Raw genomic sequence first — 15,261 nt, 5'->3', positions numbered from 1 at the left:
CAGAATTAACAGAAATCAGCCATCCTTTTTCTTCATCTGGCTAGATTTTTGCATTGAAAATGCACAAGTTATTATATCATCAGCCTCATATTTGTCAATCTGCTTCCTTCCATCTCTTTCCTTTTCCCCAATGAAGCCCTATTATTGAGCCCTGTAATGGTTCATTCATGAGATGGATGGCTGAGGCTGCCTAAAATACCTCCGCCGACACCATATTTCTTCACTTCCTCTACCCATATTTCTCGACACTCTCTCTCTTACACTCTCTCCCTCTCATTTTTTTTTAGCTGCCAGCTAGACAGGCCTGATCTGACATGATTAGCGGGAATGCTAAATCAAATGAACAGCTCTTGCCTTGACAACAAGTTCATGGCTTTAAAAGCACAGAGGTCCAATCTATCGATCTAGCGTTAGGCTCTTAAAGCACCCTTAGATTGACAGTAAATCCACTCCTATTGTAATACATGAAGCCTGTCTTGGCAGCAGGAAACATTTTGTTAAGAAGGACCTTATTTTTTTTTACTGATCTCAGTGATTCTACAAGGAAGCCAGAGGTCTGTGCGATATAGAACTGTGTAAAACATGCACACCCTGCAACCAACACTGCATGTTTTATCGATTGGATGAATGGTGTGAGAACGGAAAAACAGACATCCCCCGAAAAGCCTGTAACGTTAGTCATCTTTAGCGCCTGATGATCAGTCGCAAAGCGGTTATGAAAGCAAGAGCTTATATGATGCACAAAAACAGAATATTTCGTAACAGATGCAGCTAAAAATGCCTCATAGCTCTGCAACGTTACAACAGATGTTTGATATTTCATACAGGAATCAAGTGATTGACTTCTAATGGTGACAAACTAACTATTTCATGCTACTCACATGGTGGCGTCCTCCTAGATAATGGATCCCCTCTCACAGGGTCAACCTTCAACTCCATGAACATCCAGAATAAATTTCTCTGAAGAATCGCCAGTGCGAAATGTCTTTCCGACAAATGTGTCGCATTTCGGTGTTGACCTGAACTTAAAGAGGAGAGAGGCTGTTCTAGGACGGGATGGATATGAGGGAGAGTGAGAGAGAAGGGATGAGAGAGCATCATGGCCTGATTGGATCCAGTTGGCACAGCTCCAGCGTAATCTGAGGTAAATCAGATGTGCAGAGGCCCACAGCTGTGAGCCAGCCAGAGAAACACTCTCAGGAAGGATTAGCAATCCCTGCTAATCCCACCGTGCTATTGCTAGCCTTTCCCATTATTCAATCCAGTGACGAGACAATGCTGCCCACATTTGTCCCTTCAGAGCCACTGGGAAACTACCACTGCAACACTGATCTTGAAAAGATGGACCACAGACCTTTAGTCTGTCTCAACAAAAAAATCCGACATGTTTTTATTGATAATCAGAAAGTAATTCACACATATAGGTGAAAACTGGTTTTGCCAATCATGTTTAGATGGGTTTGAGTAGGAACTAAGAAAATCAACACCTAATAATAATTTTGAATATGCTTCGTAAAAGACGTAGATGGCTAGATGGCAAGATTACTCATCACTAATTTTGTGCAGTCGAGGATGGGTAAAATAATCCAAGGCTTTAATCCTTGAATTAAATCGAATTCGAGCCGTACGCACAATGGAAGATTCACTTTCTCGCTGATTCATTTTTTATTTTTTTCTCCAAAGGCCAGTTCACAACAATATCCAGGGCAGCTAAAGCCATTAAAGCTTCTCATATTGCAAAGGCTTGATTCTAGGGCCCCTTTCCCAACTAGAGAACTAAAGAGAAAAGGGAGATAAAACATTTCAAAATGTAGGCCACTAAGACCTGGCCATTGTTATGAGACAGAGAGAGAGAGAGAGAGAGAGAGAGAGAGAGAGAAAGAGAGAGATTACATCTGAGAGAGGGCAGGAACAGTGGTTTCACTGTATTCCTGAATAGCATGAATAGGATTTTCTTGTGCAGGGAGATCACTAGTAGCTAAGTATTAGAAGACCCAATAAAAATCAGAGAGTATAAACAAGTTTAATTTAATTTAACTGCAGACCTGAGGTCAGCACATATGGAAAGAGAGATACGGAAGAGGAATGTTGTGTGTGTGTGTGTACATTTATATGGGTGTAAATACAATCTCTACTATTCTCTAAGCATAAGTGTGCCACCCACCCCCTGCTTTGGTGAATACTGTTCTCCATGGTAACCAAATCAGAGAAAGGAGAGGAGACGTACAGATGACAGTGTGAGTCTCCAGTACATAAAGTCATGAATATCACAATTATTTACCCTTATTATTTCCTAATGACTAGTTAGAAACTAAGCACTTTTTTATTTAAAAGTCAATGAAATTGTTGCAGTTGTTTATTTTTATTCATGTAATATAGTTAAGTATATAGTAATATAGTAATATTAAGTATATAGTAATATAGTTAGGTTTGATTCATTTGTGTGAATCAGTACAAACTATCTATGTCAATGATGAGTCTGATTCAATAGCAGTTATACCTCAAAAATTCCTTTTGTGGGATTTTCCATATATTTTAATCCATATATTAAAATATTAAAAAGTAAAAAAAAAAAATAGAAAAAAATATCTAATAAAATCTGCAATTACAAGAATTTTAAGAAGTCTCTTATTTAAATGTACATAAACTCTTTTTAAAAAATTAAATGTTTTGAGTAAGTAAATTATAAAAAGGCATTTTTATTTAAACGTCTGTAAAAACATTGTTGCTAAGAATAATTAATTATATTATATTATCCGTCAAAAATATTAAATGAAGTCTTTATGCTGCATTTTACATATATTAAATAGTAAATAGACAAATACGGCTAATAAAACTTGGAAGTATGAGCATGTTAAGATATTTTAATGTTGTCTCTTATGTAAACACTGTTAAGTTTGATTCATTAAATCATTGAGTCTGTAAATCAGTTCAAACTGTTTGTGTAAGTTAATTCAAAACTTGATTCAATTCAATGTCTAATTTGCATTATAGTGATAGTAAAAGTAAAAAAGGTATATAGACAAATCTGGCTCATAAAACTTGTGAGCATGAGCAAATTAAGATATTTTAAAAGCTTCTCTTATTTAAACTTTGTTAAGTTTGATATCATTTACATAAATCAGTGTTTGTCTCAGTGAATTTAGTGATTCATTTGCATCAATCAAAAATGTTAAATGTCCTTATGTGGCTTTTTTCATATATTAGTATACATTTATTGATATATGTTAAAACTTATCCAAGATAGATTTTTTGTTCAATTGCACAGCCCTAAAAGTGAGCAAATAAAAACATGAATACGTAAATACAATGATATGACTAGCTGTTAAGAACAAAAGCAGTGACATAGGTTTGATGCTAAAGAGAATTGAATTCAGGTGGGACAGAGAGGAATAAGGCAGTCTATTGCATCTGCAGTGGTCTGGGGAAAAGGACTGGGGCTCAACTGTGCTACTTCAGAAGAAATGGGTTATGAAAAATAACTGCCTTCCTCTCAAAAACTGACAGATATGCTGACACAGTCTCCACTGCACACCCCAAAGAGAAAACTTGCTCATACATCACACAAACACACACACACACACATGCACAGCTTGGATCCAATAAAGCACTCAAAGGAATTTTAATATTAAAGCAGACACCTGTGACAGGCTGCTTAGGCTGTCAGTACTAATTTAAAGGGGCCATATCATGAGAAACCAAATTGTTCCTTGATCTTTAGAAAAATACTGTAGCATAATTCCCAATATTTACAATGCCCTATTCTGTTTCAGAAAATATACCATCTTTGCACTAGCTGCCGGCCTGCCGCACATCAATCCACAGAACAGACTCCTTAAGGACATTCACATTTGCTTGGCTAGCTCTACTACTGGAGGACTGAAAGGAGGAATAGCATGTGCGCACATCAGCATTTATGCACGCCGTGTAAACAGAACAGGGATAAATACAGTCCCAAGCCTGCTTCTGGTCAGAAGGGATGTGTTACACTGGTAAATAAAACTCATTCCTTTCCCTAACAACATGGCTAATGGCTAAGCTAAGCAGTTTCTGCGCTAAAAGGCTTTTAGGAAGAGATTGTTTCTTTATCTTGTTAGCGGGCCACAAGCATGTTTCTCATGAATCATCTTTGCATTAGCTTTCCAAAACATTTCCGCTAGCGAGTAATTTTAGCATACTGTATATAATTCAGGTAGAGTCCAATCTGCTCTGTGATGAATCACATCTTGATGGCTAAAGCCCACAGTATACTTTAGTTTTTTTACACATACATGCTAGGGTATGTATACAGTGTGCATGATGGAAATTTCACCTTCTGCATACACTGTAAAAAAAAAAAAAAAAAACAATTTCGAAGTTGTAAACAAAACAGATAATGTTAGTATGTTTCACAAGAAAATACTATTTCAGTCTATCTACCTCAAAATGTCATGTTTCATTGCATGTGTAAATTGAGGTTTCTTTGTTATTTTCTATTTACTAGAAATGAAAATTGTTTGGAAGTCAATCGTACACTTTTTTTTCACTGTAGTACGCACATATATGGGCTGTTTTATTTTAAATGTGCTTACATCAATCTTTTTTTGTGTGTGTGTGAGACCGCAACTGCTGAGTGCAAAACATTTTTATCAGTCATAACTTGTAGTAGGGCTGCACAATTTGGGGATTTGGGGCACAATTTGGCTTTTTTTCTGATAAAAATTGTGATTGATCATAAGCTGCTCGCGTGTCAACAAACACAGTGCCGCACTTCACTCTGAAACACGTAGTGCATATACTTATTTAATTATATCATAGGTTTGTAATTTGATCATCTAAACCAGATTTGTTTTTATTTCTATTACCTAAACATTTTAATGTGCGTGTATCGATCACCTGTGTTAATGTATGCTATCAAATGAAGAATATGCATTTGGTTGTACACATATGATAAGTGTACAAGTACAAAACGAAGCATACTTTGGGCTTACAGTTGTAAAGACTCTGCCTATATGAAAGCTGAGCTCTTTACCAAATTGATTAATTACAACCACACGCAACATTCAGAGGTATATGCTAAAAAGGCAAGAAAGGAATTATATTTGTATGTTAGCAGCATAAACTCAGTACCGTTACCAGTCATTCAGAAAGAGACAACAAGCACAAACACAGCAGTAAACACAGACGCCTGACAGGAAACACGTCACACACATAAAAACGCACAAATCGCAAGTGCCCACTGGAGTGCAGGGTAAGTATTTTTCTCTGAGTGCTTTCATCAATACTAACAAAGTGAATTGCGACTATAACATTACGTGCTAAAACCTTGACGTTTAGCCTTGAACTTTCACCCCGTGGCATGCCTATTGCAGTCCCAGGGCACAAGCAGGTGCAGTGAACATGCACAGATAAGCATTCTCTCATCACTGGTAGCACTTTAAGTGAAAGGGAATCCATTCCATGTTCAGAACGTCACTGCTGAAAATCATATAAGCGCAGTTTACATAATGATTAAGTTAAACCCATTTGACTAAAGAGCAACCAGTTGTGAGACATCAATATTCCAACAAATCCAAATACCCTATTCCCCTAACCCCTTGCTGTGGCAACGACTTCGGCATCCCTGGCGGTAGCAACAAGGAAGGGAGGGGGATGGGGTTCAGCCAACACATGCTAGTTTCCTATTAGCTGGCTCTCATGAGGAAAGAATTGGCGTTGCCCATGCAGAATCTACAATACTCAGAATGTCTTACCCTCTCTTTCCCTATGAGACACTTTGCATGAACAGAAGACAAATAATGGGTGCAATATTAGTTAAATTTAGTTTGTGCTCAATATAGCAGAAAAATCAACTGAATTTTACAACACAATGCCATGTCAATGCCAGTACACTGAAAATAATGTTTGGAAAAGTTGTAAAAATTTTATAATAAAAACCTTTTAATAGTTTAACTGTAAGTTACCCTACCATATACCACAAAATATGATCAAATTTATGTTTTTTTTTTACAAGTAAGAAGTATGAATTACTGAATAATTTACTGTAAAAAACAGCAAAAGGACATCCCAGATGTCTATGCATGACACATCACATATGGTTATATTTTATTTAACCCTCATGTTGTGTTTTAGTCATTTTGACCCAAGGAGGGATTTTGACCAATTTGAGGATATCCTTTTTTAGTGAAAATGCTAATATTATCACATTGGACTAAAGATTACTGACTTTGCTTCCACAGGTTATAAAAAAAAAAAAAAACAAATCCCCATCTTGTTACACTTGTGGTGTTCCTAGTCAAAAATGACCAACCTACAAAAAAACTGCTTATATATCTCTTGCTATATTATGCTATATTAATCACCAAATCTTCGATTAAACCTTTTCATGAACTTTTTATTTCAATTAGTACAGGTTTTATGTACTTGATTATGTTATATGTACATGTTCTTTTTTTAAGTGATTGATCATAAACTTCAATAATCTTAGTTTATGTAACTCTATGTGAAAAGTTTCACTTTTTGAGTAAAAAAAAAGTATTATTTGTGGATCATTTTGACAATTTTCACTCAAAAATTGAGGTGCACAAGAGGGGCCAAGATTTGGTAATAATAATATAGAATAATAAGAAATTTACAAGCAATTTCTCTGTAGACCAGTCATTTTTTATTTGTTATCAGTTATGTACATCATGTTATTTTTTGTTGCATATTCTGTTATTAGGTAAACATTTTTGCATTGTTAGTGTTATTATAGTCTATTATAGTCCACTTACGACAAACTCTGAGTCATGATGATTCATCAGGCTTCCTATTGTACCACCTGTATTATTAATTTGGTGGTCTTCAGTACATTTTAAGATAGTTCAAGTATCTATATTAACATTATATCACTCACTGTCATAAGCTGTAAAACATACAGGCACCAATATACCATCCCACAATAACTGAAATATGGTCATAGTGTTTTTACGGTGAATTTCTGGCATCCACAGCTGCCAGGTTTTTTCTTTTTTTTTGGAGCAAATTAACTTGCTTTTTTACTGAAGGTTTTGCAATAGATTTAAATCACTTTCTCACATACATACACAGCTTCTTATATTAGCAACAGAAATGGAATTAATCCATTCAATCCCGTGATTGTGCACATTCAGACGTAACACAGTTTCCTCAAATCGCATTAGCAGAGCACACAGCAAATAGAAAAGAAAGACTCTAACCACTTTATCCTCCTTGAGTCATGCAGTCCAGGAAGCAGAGAGTGAAAGACAAGCAAACAGAGGTAGTGGGGGAAAGGAGGAGGGTTGGAGGTGGAGGAGAAAAAGTGTGAAATTAAAATTGAAAATAAATGGTGAGAAATGGAAAGAAAGAGTGTGTGAAAAAGAGATGGGGAGAGGGAAGAGTGGGAGGAAAAAGTGTTAGTGAAGAGTTTTCTCTTGTGCGTCAAAACAAACATATGCATAGAGAGTGACAAGGGCAATTAGATGCTTTAAATAATGCTTTAATAATAGTCATTTTAATACATGTTTAATACATGTAACACTGAACTGTGGGTGATCAAAGGTTTGTTTTCTATACATAACAACAGACATGTCCAACAATGGTCATGTATGGCTCTCTGGTAGAGATGAAATGTGAGAACAGAATTGACACCTCTAGACATGTTCTCCACTCATACCCAACGGAGAGCATCACAAAACACAGATGAGGTGTCCAAGCAGCCTCACAGGATGCTTGTTCAACACCGTGAGGCCTCGCTGAATCTGTGCCTCTGCATCATATTTCTTAGACAAATTGTGTTTGATTTAGGAGGTCTGTACATGCCTTTGTCTCTGTAATGCCCCCAACAGGGAAACACAAGAACTACAGCTGTGCTCTGTTGCAGCCTTGACCTTTCAAGGTATTGATTGATTCTGGGTGCTGGCTAGGAGAATTTGACACCAATTGATCTTTACCATGAGAATTATCAAAAGGAAAACAGAAAAAAAAATTCTCAGAAGAAAATCTTAATCTTGACCATTAAGAGGATATGACATTTTTGATTAGCATAAAAGTGAGTCTGAGTGATCAAGGCTGGGGCAGAAACCCTTGACAGGATGGAAAGCACATAAAAACTCTGGCAAACACACTTAGGGATACTCTAGGGATAGTCTCCTCATTAGCTGCGTGTTCATGTCCCGTTTTGCAAATGGTTAGTGATTTTTGTATTGCTGGCCATGTGCTTGTGTTTTTGTTTTGTGTGAGCACATGGCTTCGCTTGTCTTGTTTGGTTCAATGTGCCATGTGCTCTCATGTCAATTGTCTGGACCCCACCCACCTTGTTTCCTGATTATTGGTTAATTTGCCCCACCTGTGTTTACTCGTTACCCTCCTCATTTGCTCCCTTTATAATCTCCTTGTGTTTGCAGTCCAAAAGCCTTGCCGGTTTTTTGTTGTTTATTTAATTTTTATTATTAATAAAGCCCTATTTCCTCCTGCAAGTGAGTCCTCGCTCTATTCCTTCAACCACACCTGACAGAATCATGAAAATTAACAGATTTTTATGCACCAACACGTTATATCTGCACGCCGAATCACTCTGTCGTGCTTGTAAAAATTTTAAATAGTTTGGCATATTATTTTTCTGTATCTTTCCAATGATAGTTCAACTAAAAATGTTAATTTTGTCATCAATTACTCGCTCTCAAGTTGTTCCAAACTCATAAGTTTCTTTTCTAATTACATAATAATTAGATAATTAATAAATTAGATTAGATGATAAATAAAACAAACAATATTTTACAATAAACAATATTTTTTTTTTAAATCAGAGATTTCTGTCCCTCCATTGCAAGTCAGTTCCATCAAAATGTTCATATATTGTCAACAGTACGAGAACTGGAAGCACAGGAATCTCTCAGGTTTCATAAAAAAAAAAGAAAAATACATAATTTGTGTTTAGAAAATGTTATGGGTTTGGAACTACATGAGGGTAAGTAATAACATCATTTTCATTTTTGGGTGAGCTAACCCTATACAATTTAGTGCTAGATGATTATCTAAATCTTAAAATAGACAGATACAAATAAGCATCTAATATCAGCTTAAAATCACCAATACAGACTAATTATTAATAAGATACCAATAAATTGTGCACCCCTAATGTAAACACCATTATAGGGTTGAGCTGCCATAATATGCTTTATGTCATATTAACAGTAAATACAGAAAACTGCTTTTAGAGCCCCACTGTTACTATTCCTTATTGAAAACTTTGAAATGGTCTATATATGACAGTAGGGGACCTCACCCAGCTGGGCAGGACGGAACTAAGGCAGATTGTTCCTCAGCATGCCCAGTGAGATGAGTCCATTCTCAGGTAAGACACTCTAGAGGAGGGGGGCGTCTTTAGAGACAGCAGGCAAGGATGAGATCCTAAAATAGACCCTTGCATGTTGTGCTGCTGGAAACAGTCCCACACATTACCCTGCTGGTTCTTAGCAAAATCAATGAAGATTTCACTCAAAGAAGAGCCTTTATAAAGCTCAGAGGAGCTGTGGGTGGTTTGGATTCGCAGTCCAAATCTGCAGACTTGTGCGGATAGGAGAAACTGAGATTAACTGTTCGGATTCTGGATTTGGACTCTGTAATCGCTCTGAATTGTATGGTTTATACAGATTCAGCAAATTCCACATCAGGGAATCAACCAAACAACTGTTATGTAGTTACAAACAGAAAAGAGCTCTCAAGCAAACAAGATAAAACAAATGAAATGGAACTGACAACATGGAGTATGAGTGGAAAAAAGCAATGAATGTCTCTCAGTGGGTTCTTACGTTATTTGAGCGCAGCGACACTCTTCCCCCACAGCGGGCGCAGAACTTGGTCTGGCAGTAGGAACACAGATGCCCACAGCCATCTGCAAACTTGGTCTTACGGCAGATGCCACAGGTAGGTGCATCATCTTTATGGACAGCCTGCTGTCGTTTCGTTTCTGCCCCAATCTTCCTCACCTGCTCCTTATAACTCTCAAACTGCTGGTGCAGTGTCCTGACAGAAAATTAAAGAGGGAGAAAGAAAGAGAGAAAGGAGAAGCATTTGTTAGTTTGTTTGTATTGTTAGAAAAACTGTTATCTTCCAACTATTGCAGACGATCAACTAAAATCGTTATTTTATGTACAACATCATATTATATCCAAAATGTGTCTTATAGTTAGGTGTCTTATCAAAATTAAATCTTTCATACTTCATCTGAATTGTAACCTAACTCCACTTTGTTTGTCTTCCCCTTCATTGGAATAAAAATAAACTGTTAATGAATTGCCAATGAGGTGCTGCTGTCTGCTTTAAAAAGATGGGGCTTCGTTACAGAAACATTTCTCAAAGGAACATCACATTAGTATAACAGTTCTCTTATAGCAAGTGGTTAGCAGCTCTAATGACCACGGTAAAGACATTAAGCCATTTAAAATAGATTCCCCTGAAAAAAAAGACACAGATCATTGTAAATTGTGAATTCATTGCATGGATTTCTTTGTAAAAGTTGCCTCCAACACTATAAGCTGACAGGTAACCAAAAACGTTGATCCTCAGCTTCTACCCAATATCTCCCAGTTTTGTTCAACCCCATTAAATGTATTTTGGTTACACTGCAGTAAAAATCATTCTTCAAGAAAACAAAATTGCAAAAGCAAGTGCAAAGCATCACCTCTCTTTGTGGCGAACAGCCATGATCTGCAATTTCCTTTCAAAATCCCAAACCTGCATAAAACAGCGACTCCAAAATCCACTGAAACTCTTTAACAAAAGCACACTTCCCACGTCTTCTTGTCTCCATGACTGTAAATGCTAGCGTTCTCTCTTGCTTGACCACATTTGCAGTTTCCCTTCTGGAATCAGACAGCAGACTGCAGTCCCAGGTATCTGGATGGAATTTGTGACTTTCGGGAGTCTTGGCCAGTGATGCTATATTACGCAGTCAGGATGAAGCGTTACGTGGGAAGTCGAAGGCGTGGCGACAAGGATGAATCATTGGCAGAGGAATCAAAGAAAAGAAAAGTGACCTCTTTAAGGTTATGCGTGGATGTGCTTAAGGAGATTTATGGACATTGTATGCGCATTTATACACACATATTGAATCAGGTTTGGCAAAAGATCTTCTAAATGAGACAAAAATGTGTATGGGTTTCCAGAAGAATGAAGATTACAAACATGAAGTTATTTTTCAGAAAAGCAACACAAACACTTATGGGTAAACTTCTTATTAGAGTTACATTTGAAGATGATGACCCCAGAGAATGCTGCTGAGGTAGAGAGAGTTGAGTCTTTTGGGTCAATGCTCTCAGCTGGGAACAGCTGTCATGGTAGCAAGGGACCAGGTCTCCAGCCATCATGGAAGCACAAGTAAGCCAGCTCTACACTAAATCTATCTATCTATCTATCTATCTATCTATCTATCTATCTATCTATCTATCTATCTATCTATCTATCTATCTATCTATCTATCTATCTATCATTTATACATAAATACATATATATATATATATATATATATGTGTGTATATAAAATAACTGCATAACATAAGTTACTTCTCATAGTCACCCTTTGTGTTCCAGGAAAGAAGAAAGAAAGAAAGTCACAAGTTTTAAATAACATGAGGGTGAGTAACTAATGATGAGATTTTTTTTTTTTTTTTTTTTTTGAAGACGCTCAAGTGTAAACATTAAAGATTGGAACTAGGGCCTATAGACTGGAACTATAGAACTAAGAACCATAAATCCTAATATAAATGTACAAACTAATTTTTAGGTTTAAATTAGATTCTGAATTGTTCTGTGTTTCAAAGTTCAAAGTTAAAAAGGTTGCTGATATGGCTAAATCTAGATCCACCAATATAGAGCACATGGCTGGTCAATGGACCAAAATAGAAACACCAATACAAGTAGACATTAATAGATTTCTGTTAGAACAGACTGAGGTTAGCTCTGAGGGTTGAACTGTGGTATTTCTACGCCTTCGCAAAAGGCTAAACAAGTACTAAAATTGCAGCTTAAAGGGATAGTTCATCCAAAAATGAAAACTGACCCCCAAGTTGTCCCAAACTTATATGAGTTTCTTTCTTCTGCTGACCACAAAAACATAGGCTTAACCGTAACCTAAAATAGGTTAACCAAACAATTGGTCCATTTTCCATATTATGGAAAAAATGCTATAGAATTAATGGGTAAATTATGTAAGTGGTGAGAGAATTTTCATTTTTGGGTGAAATATCCCTTTAACTCTACGGTAGCCTCTGATGATATCACTGTGAGGTATACATAAACTTTGTAACTTGTAACTTAGCTGTGCGAAATCCCAGGAGCAGACCAAAAAAGATGATGTATTTGGGACTCCAAAAGACAAGAACACTCTTTTAAGACATCAGGAAACTTTTGAGAACTTTGAGCTTTCCTTCAACTTTGTTGTGTGACAGAAAATTCCTTGTGGGATCAGAGAACACAAGGATGACCTAATTCTGCCAAGAAAGTAAGACACAACATAGGGACACTCAAAATCTTGACTAAAATATAGTAAACTTTTGTTTGTATGTATGATGAAATCAGATTTAACCACTACACTGAAAACATTAATGATTATAAAACTTTTAGTTCCAGTGCTCAAATTCGATTCGCCAAGAGTGCTAGGATACAGTCCATGTATTATTATTCTAATAGACTTTTCATTGTTTGTATCAATCCACTTCTGTTTTACATGTTCCAGATAGACACTGAATCGTTCTGTCTACTGACTCATTCAAAACTCTGATTCATTCAGGAATAGAACTACAGTGTGAACTGTGTGGATTGACATTGTTTGGAACTATGTTTTCTGGTGAATGAAAAATAGACACACTACAGTAATTGGAATTTTGTGTCTATATAACTTACACAATATTAACTTCTTTAACCGTTGTATATAAGCAATATCATACTCATAATATTGTGAAGCTATTCCTTGTAGTATTATATAATTAAATGGAAAAAAGGCTAAGAGTAATTTGTATAGCTGTGAAAAGGAAATTCCCCTCTAGTTTTTGTGTATTCTCTGTACAGATCCTCATTGCTCTAGTTTTTATGATCCATGCATGGCCTTAAAATGCCCCACAGACACAAGATGTCCCTCTCTCTCTCTCTTTTTCTTTTTCTCAGACATGGCCTGGATAGTAATTATCACCCATTGATTACATCAGAAGAGTAGGTGTGAGCAAGACAGCAAGGATGGATGGACAGATGGTAGGAAGAGGAAGAGAGACAAGAAGGGCAACACAGAAAAGGGTGGAGAGCAGAGAAAAGGGACTATTTCCATCTCACTTGCTGATTCTCGTCTGCCACCTTGACTGGGTGTGTCTCTCTCTCTCTCACTCTTTTTGATTTTTCACAAATTAATTGAAAGTGTCTAGTTGAATCAGAAAAATGACCACAAAAACATGACTCAACCCCCATACAGAGGACATTTAGGCTTTCAGTGAATTTATAAATTACTATGAACTTGGAAAATACAATTTGTAGAGTGATCAGTATAATTAAGCAAAACTACATTTAATAAATACAATCTTAAAATATAAATATTGTAAGATTCATTATAACTGCCTATAAGCGAAGTTCATTCATAAAAGTAAAATCTATATTTTCACCCACCATTGCATCGATTTGAAACTAGATACAGAGCAGTGGAAAGAAAGAGAAGTATCGTAGCTCATAGGTTAAAATCTATTCTTATCCATCATAGGGGAGTAAAAACGTAACTAATTAAATCGCACATGTTGTTCTGAAATTAATCGCGATTAATCATGATTAATCCCACCTAACATTAAAGTTTTTACATATACTGTTAGTTTGCAATAATTTCACATTCAATCTTCAAATTAATGTACAAACAACATAAAGTATATTTCTAATATTTGTTTAATGGCATCTATTTTAACTGAAGGCGAGTATTACTGATAATCAATACTACTACCATTGTCTAGCCATTCAACATTACAGTATAACTGAGAGCTAGCAATTTTAACTTTTATTAGATTTAAAAAAAAAAACTTCTAATTTAAGTGAACTTAAAACAATCTTCACATAAACCCATAATAAATGTCATATTTTCCTGTGCCCTTCAGCAAGTTGGAAATATACAGAAACTGAATAAATTGAATTATCAAACACTAGGGAATTCTATATTAAATATAGATTAATTCTTAAAGCTTAAAAGCTATAAAAGTTATTGATTTCATCTTTTTTCTTTTGTTCTTTGATTAACAGACATCACAGCAGCTGGGTTATTAGGTTATTTGGCTGCTATTACTTTAACATTTAAATATTTTTAACGCCGTTAAACTGAAATGAATCACCAGCGTTAACGTGCTAATTTTGACATTTTTTATATTGTGGTCATACTTTTACATAAACCTTGCAGAATCTATCAATAAGAATAAAATCATTAAAAATTCATGTTTTTTTATTTAGTTTTTTGTTTTAGTTTTTAATCACTAAAATAACCCAGTTCAGTAGTTTACATATAATTGATTCTTTAAACTTTGAGTCCTTTGTTTGTCCTGAGACCCTGAACCCTTTCCAACAATGAATGATGAATTTAATATACATCTTTTCACACAGTGGACTCACAAAAGCGGCAAACATTCACTTTTTCTCACAAGGTAACACAATCCATTTAGAGTCAGGAGTTTTAAGCTTGTTCAGGGCACTAAACAAAAACAACATGCAATTTTTTTATTAATTATTACAAAATATTTTACAAATTCTGCAGGCTGTACTGTATACAAAAGCCATTAAGCCACATTTGGAGCCATATCGAGCGATCAGAAAATCATTGGGAGTCTTTTTGACTTGGGCCTGCATGCAACCACCCAGAACACCCTAAAATCTTCACAGCAATGTACTAAAAACAACTGAGAATACTGTAAGCAATGCCCTAGAAATTATGTAAATACAAACAGCTCACCTTTGGTCAGTTTGGTCTGCCAGGTTTCATCTGAGGGAACAGTCAGAAACCTTATCACAAAGAAAGCCCTGTAAGGGGGGTCCATTGATTTTTAGAGACAATGATATAATAGTAAACAACCACTTTTAACACCCTAGCAACCCCATAGCAATGAACAAATGCAGTAACCTTTTGCGCAGGCTATTCTTTCTAGAAAATTTTGCACAAAATAGGAAAATATTTTAACCACCTCTGAAACTGTCTAAATTGACAGTAATCCATATTATAAAAATCCACTGTATCCATTGTTGTCTCATGTTATTAATAATTATGCC

The 15,261-nt window shown here is 35.8% G+C and overlaps 1 pseudogene across 1 annotated transcript in view; it reads right to left on the bottom strand.

The window, feature by feature from the left end:
- Positions 1–15,261, bottom strand: part of LOC306872676 (regulating synaptic membrane exocytosis protein 1-like) — a 70,511-nt pseudogene that overhangs the window by 49,611 nt on the left and 5,639 nt on the right. The window contains exon 2 of the transcript in view: positions 9,792–10,005. The product of the transcript in view is annotated as a regulating synaptic membrane exocytosis protein 1-like (transcript). The remainder of the gene's footprint in view (positions 1–9,791; positions 10,006–15,261) is intronic.

This window comes from Barbus barbus (assembly GCF_936440315.1).
Source record: "Barbus barbus genome assembly, chromosome: 7".
In the NCBI taxonomy this organism is placed as follows: domain Eukaryota; kingdom Metazoa; phylum Chordata; class Actinopteri; order Cypriniformes; family Cyprinidae; genus Barbus; species Barbus barbus.
This window is presented reverse-complemented; position numbering and strand designations above follow the sequence as displayed.